This window comes from Vombatus ursinus, unplaced genomic scaffold, assembly GCF_900497805.2.
Source record: "Vombatus ursinus unplaced genomic scaffold, bare-nosed wombat genome assembly UNPS02014810.1, whole genome shotgun sequence".
NCBI lineage: Eukaryota > Metazoa > Chordata > Mammalia > Diprotodontia > Vombatidae > Vombatus > Vombatus ursinus.
In genome coordinates this window covers 15,922,888-15,929,516 of record NW_020954588.1, presented here as the reverse complement: position 1 = coordinate 15,929,516, position 6,629 = coordinate 15,922,888, and the positions used below count along the sequence as shown (strand labels likewise).

The 6,629-nt window shown below is 46.9% G+C and overlaps 1 pseudogene; it reads left to right on the top strand.

The window, feature by feature from the left end:
- Window positions 1-2,679: 2,679 nt before the first annotated feature.
- LOC114053173 lies at window positions 2,680-6,403 on the top strand (annotated as a pseudogene).
- Window positions 6,404-6,629: the final 226 nt, after the last annotated feature.

The window sequence follows — 6,629 nt, the reverse complement described above, 5'->3', positions numbered from 1 at the left end:
GACAGTCATTCCCTTGTTGGGCCTAAAAATGACCCATTAGAGCTAAGCTAAGGTCCCATCCAGCTCTAATATGTACTTGCTTATGAGAAGTAAGGTGGGACACTGAAAAGTATACTGGCTTTGCAGTCAGAGGACCTGAGACCCATCCCCCAAGACCCTTGGGTTACTTCACCCTCCATGGGCCTCAGTTAATAGAATGAGAGAATTGATCTAGGTGACCTCTGAGGTCTCTTCTGACTCTAGGTCTAGGATGCTGTGCAGAGGTATATTGTATATAAATCATGTTTTTAATCTACATGGCATAATATGCTTTTCTCCTCCCCCACCGCAACATCATTTTGTTGTGTCCCTCACTAATTTGACATATCACATACCATCCTTCATATTGTTACATAATAAATCTGATGAGGTCCCTCCCCTGCTCAAAAATCTTTGGTAGCTCCCCATTACCAATAGCATAAAATATAATACAATACAAACATACATACAAGCATACAATACAAACTCTCAGCTTGGTATTTACAGACCTCCACAACCTACATTTAATGCCTTCATTGCTACTACCTTCCAGTCCATCTAGATTTATTAGTCGTTCCCCATCTCATCCTGCTCTTGGTATATCATGGTAGTCTTTCTAACAGTTCCCATAAAAGACTGTAAGCTCCCTGAGGGCAGAGAAATTGACTTGACCAAACTCTTAGGGCTCAGCATATCCTCTAGGAGGTGCTGAGGTTTGAGTTGCTGGGAACCCCTAAATGTCAGGGTACAGGGCTGCTTCTGCCTAGAATGAACTCATAGACTCAAACCTTCTTCCAGTCAAGTGACAAGGTTTATTATAATGCCAATAAAGAGGGGCAGGGATTCTCGGGGAACCTGCCCGCTAAATGGCAGTGAGACTGATGCTTCTGTACTAAAAGGACAGTGAAAGGATCCAGATGGGATTAAGGAGTGGGCCAGGTACAACAGGGAAAGGAATGTCAAGTAAGCTAATTAGGTGATCTAGGTGGGCTGGGGTGGGCCAGTTGCCTCGGGCAGAGGTACCAGTGATCTGGGCTGCTGAAATGTATGGGAAAATTCAGGGACTGGGTTTCTTTCAAAGACGCGGTCTTTTTCTTTTAGGGGTCCAGGTCTCATCACCCGATCAATGCTTGATGAATGTTTCTTGCACAGTGGGTCACTGCACTCCTACACATCCAAATTCAGTCCTACGGCCAAGGCTGGGGAGATTCTACCTCTGCTCTTAGGACCCTTGCTGCTCCCTTCTCTTGGACTTTTGTTCTTATTTTCCCCCAGTAGAATGTAAGCTCTTTGGGGGCAGAGATTCTTTCACTTTTATCTTTGGATTGTCCCAGCCCAGTACAATGTATATAAAAAGCACTTAATGTGTGCTTCTTTATTAGGTCTTTATCTACTAACCCCAAGTGCTTCCTTTGAATAAGGAAGCTAAAACAGTCCCCTCAGGGTTGTATCATCAGTGGCCAGAGGAACAAGATCTTGGTAGTGCAAGGCAGATGGGTCCCACCCAGCAAACACTTATGAAGCTCCTACTGTGTACAATGGGGTTTAAGTTTAGATGACAGTCCTGACTAGCTAGGGTCAGTTTTTTCTAGTTACAAGTGAAGTACAGTTGTTTTTTGTTTTTTGTTTTTTGTTTTTAAAAAAAAAAAACACTATACTTCCAATTACTTGACTGTGTAATACTTTCCCCATGTCTTCTCCTGACTCCTGAAGCTAATTGAGAGAGCGCCCTATTCAACACAAAGGCAACTCCTCAGACACTTACTAGCTGGGTGATCTTGGGCAAACCACTTTAACCTCTGCCTCAGTTTCCTCATCTGTAATATAGGGTAACAATAGCACCTACCTCCCAAAGTTCTTGAGAGGATTAAATGAAATTATAATTGTAAAGTACTCAGCTCAGTGCCAGGCACATAGTAAACACTATAGAAATGAGCTATTAATACAAGGTTCGTTCTTATTAGTGCATAGTATTCAGCCAATCAAGTGCCTAGTATGGATCACCCTAAATCCAAGGCATCTTTGCCTTGGAGGAGCTGGCCTTCTATGGCAGGAGCTCTTAACCTGGTGCGTGGACCAAGGTCAGGGAGCTTCGTGACCTTGTTACTTACGTGCCCTGTTGTGCATGCCAGCTGGGGGCTCATCTCCTCCAAGGCTGCCAACACCAGGTTCCACATGTGTAACTGACCTATTAGAAATGCTACTCCCCTCCCACAAACCTTCCACAGGGCAGCCGAGCCCTCTGACTGCTGTCAAGGAAAATCTCTATCCCCCTTGACAGAGGGCCTAACGTTAGGACTCCGGCACCCACCTTCTGTGCCCCCACGGAGCACACAAGGCACAGTCAGTTGATAAGGATGATCAACCCAGTATTGTGCCTAACGGTGAGGATACAAAAAAAAAAATCTATTGGCACAGCATACAGTGGTCTTTCTGGTTTCTGGATAACGATGCCCATATTGCTACCCAGTGTGCTAGGGTGTGGCTAAAAACAGGATCAGCTGTCTCGGGAGACTGAATCCCAGGGGGCCCGCTTAGACTGGGCTGTGTCAGGGCGCTCCCTCCCTCCCTCTAGAGCTTAGAAGCAGCTAAAACCTGGAGACGCGAAATCCCCATTCTGACAACCGACACCTCAGTGGCTCAAAGCAGGGAAGCCTCTCAATGCCAAGGGCAGCCAGGAAACTTGACCAGCACAACAACCAGGGTCCCTCCCTCATCGGACCGGGAACGTCTCAGTCCACGCCCCTCCGCGAAGCCGGGCAGAGTCAGGCTCTGTGGACAATCCGCCCCTCCAGTCCCCGAATGAAGAGGCTGGGAGGAATCACTAGCCTCAGTGTCTTGCCTCATATAATGACCCTGAAGCGGGTGGCCTTCAGGCACGGCTCCTGGTCAAGCTGGAAGGGGCGTGCAGGTGGTATTCCTAGTGGCCGGGGTGGAGAGGCGGGGCGCTGGCTGGCCGGAGACAGGAAGGCGCACCGGGGCTCCGTGGAAGCCAGCTGCATTTGGAGACGCCTCTGGAGCGCGAGACATCGCTGGGACCCAGAGTTGGAATGCTGGAGCTCTCCAATAGGCAGCGGTGGCGGCTGGCAGAGGCACCTCGCTGCCTCTAGTCTCGCCCCGGCTTGCTTCCCTGGAGCAGTGGGCAGTCCCTGGGCAGCCGAGGTTGCAAGCTTCACTTGGAGATGGAGATACCTCAGGGAGAAGGGATTGTGTTGATTTCTGTGCCCGACCTATGGGCGCCCCACAGTTCCATGGTTGGTTCAGAACGCGAGGACTGGCGGGGTCCTAGGCTGCGCTTCCGGCCACAGCCACCACCTCGGCTGTCAGACCTGGCTCATCCGCGGTGGCAGCCTCGGCCACAGTGATTTCGTGAACTCGGGGTGGCGGGAGGGTTTCTCCCCAACGCCACGTGCCGGCTTCGTTCTTTGAGTGCCCGGTCTGTTTTGACTATGTGCTGCCCCCGATCCTGCAGTGCCAGGTTGGGCACTTGGTCTGTAACCAATGCCACCAGAAGCTGAGCTGCTGCCCGACGTGCCGGGGATCCCTGACCCCTAGCATCAGGAACCTGGCCATGGAAAAAGTGGCCTCTGCTGTACTATTTCCCTGCAAGGCAAGTAAGCCCCAGGTGCTGGGCGCAAACTCTTACCGCCCTTCAACTGCCGAAGATCTTTGCTCCAGATGGCTGTTAAAAAGAGGAAGCCGAATGACAATCTAGGTGGAATGGAGTAGATAGAGCAGTGGAATTGGAGTCTGGAAGACCAGAGTTCAAATGTCACCACTAACTGTGTGACCCTCCGCCAGTTGCTGAACCTCTCTGAGCCTGTTTCCTCATCAGTAAAATGGGGTAGTAGAACCTCTAAAGTCCCTTCCAATTCGAGATCAAGAAAACCCGAGTTCAAATTTGACCTTAGATACTTATTATGTGACCCTGGGCAAGTCATTTAACCCTTTTCATCTCAGTTTCCTCATCTGTCAAATGAGCTGGAGAAAGAAATGGCAAACCACACCAGTATCTTGGGCAAGAAAACCCTAAAAGCGGTCACAGAAAGTTGGACGTGACTGAAAAAACTACTGAACTGAACAAATGTACATCAGAGGCACTCACTCAGTGATGAAATTAAGAGCTCATTTCTCCCCTTGCCAGCACAATGATGCTTTTCATGGAGAGCATGTGCATGTGTGGGTTATATACACCCCCTAAAAGCAACTCTACCCTTTTCCATCCAAGAGGTTTTTGGTGAGGAGCTGGAGGACTGGGAATGATAGAGAAGGATGAGTATTCTAAGGGGTGTTTGGGGTCTCTTAAGCTACAACAGAGACAAATCCAGGAAGGGGCATCAATCAGCTCATCTCTTTTCCTCATGCCCAAGGGGCTAAGTGCTCAAAACCTACTTTGAAATGAAAAGGGACCCGGGTTCCTGGATATTCTAGTGATCACAAAGGACTCAGAATCATTCTTGTAATTTCCCCACCTCAGATTTCTCATAACTGTTTGGAACCCCATTCCTTTGTACTTAGCACATCTGCTTAGTGTTAGGGTTATTTATCTGTATGTATTATCCACCCCCACTCCAATTAGATTATAAGTTTCTTAAGGACAGATACTTTCTTATTTGTCTTTGTCTCTCCTTTGCTTACAACAGAGCCTTGCATATATCTGATCAGTGTTTGTTGAATTGAATTTTTTTAGTTTGTATTTGGTTAGTATTTATAAATAACAAGGATTAATGGTGGCATTCTTTTATGGGGTTAGATTTTGGTAATGAACAACTTATAGCATGGCATTATTTCAAAAACATTGATGCTTCCAAAAACATTGCTGTCATTTGTTACTATCACCACCCAGAACAAAAAAGAAGAGTTAAAATCTAAATGGTTTTTTGGGCGAGGCAATCTGGGTTAAGTGACTTGCCTAGCTAGTAAGTGTCAAGTGTCTGGTCTGAGACCAGATTTGAACTCAGGACCCCCTGATTACAGGGCTGGTGTTCTATCCACTGAGCCACCTAGCTGCCCAAAAAAGAGGAGTTAAGCAAAACAAAACTGGCCATATTAGAAAGCATATTCCTCATTCTGCACCTGTAGTCCCCCACCTCCTTTCAAACAAGAGGGAGGGTTGTTTTCATCTTTGTTTTCCTGAAGCTCAGATCTGTCATTATATTTCTCTCGGTTTTCATCAGCCTAGTATTCTCCTGAGATATCTGACATTGATTAACAAATTGTTCGATCATCTATGCTTGATGCTGCTACCAAAATTGGATTTTGCAGCATTCACTATTAATATAAGACTTTCAGGAGCAGGAACTACTGGCCTCATTTGGTCACAGCTTGGGATAATGAAGATCTTTCTCTCTCCCTCATCTCCCTCCCTCACAAAAATAGTAAGGAGCAAAGTTAGGATTTGAACTCGGGCCTTCTGGTTACAAATCCAGTGCTCTTTCCACTTCACCACAGGGATGCTCTCATATCAACCAACTAAAAAGTATTAAGTACCTACTGCACTGGGTCCTGTGCTGGATGATGGGAATACAAATAAAAAAAATGAGACAGTACCTATTTGCAGTGAGCTTTGCAAGTAGCCTGGGGACACTAGGAGGTTTACTGTCTTGCTCATGACTACCCAGCCCCAGTCTGTCTGAGTAAGACTTGAACCCAGGTCCTCCTGAGTCTAGGGCTGGCCCTCCTTGTACTATATCACACTCCCAACTTCCACATAGAAATGCCAAAATAGAAATTTGGAGAATACTGAAGGGCTTATGCATATATGTCTCTTTCTAGCACACCACCAGGGGATGTTCCTTGACTCTTCACCATATGGAAAAGCTGGAACATGAAGACATCTGTGAATACCGCCCATAGTCCTGTCCTTGCCCTGGTGCCTCTTGTAAATGGCAGGGCTCGCTGGAAGCCGTGATGTCCCACCTCATGCACGCTCACAAGAGCATCTACCACCCTTTAGGGGGAAGACATTGTCTTCCTTGCTACACACATTAACTTGCCTGGGGTTGTTGATTGGGTGATGATGCAGTCCTGCTTTGGCCATCACTTCATGCTGGTGCTGAAGGTGCAAGAGAAATATGAGGGCCACCAATAGTTCTTTGCCATCGTGCTGCTCATTGGGAACCAGGAGCAAGCAGAGAACTTTGCTTATCGACTGGAACTGAATGGTAACCGGCAGAAACTGACCTGGGAAGCCACACCCCGTTTCATCCATGATGGGGTGGCTGCTGCCATCTTGAACAGCAACTGCCTTGTTTTTGATGCAGCCATAGCACATGTCTTTATGGATAAGGGAGACCTTAGAGTCAAGGTGACCATTTCAAAACATTATCCATAACATGTTTTTTGTAGCTTTAGCAAGCTATAGAATTGTCAGGGCATTGTACTTTCACACTTCAATAAAATGTTGTTTTTAAAATTGTACTTAAATGTGTCATTAATCTTTCAGAAGCTAAGATTACCTGACATTTTATACCATTGCCTCTTAACTGCCCAGCTCCTGCCCTTCTCCCACTTTACACACTCTTATGAGTCAACTCAAACCCAGACACTTAACTCAAAGAAACTGGGACACATGGTCTGACCTGTTCAGTCTGGAAGAAACTTTTAGAACC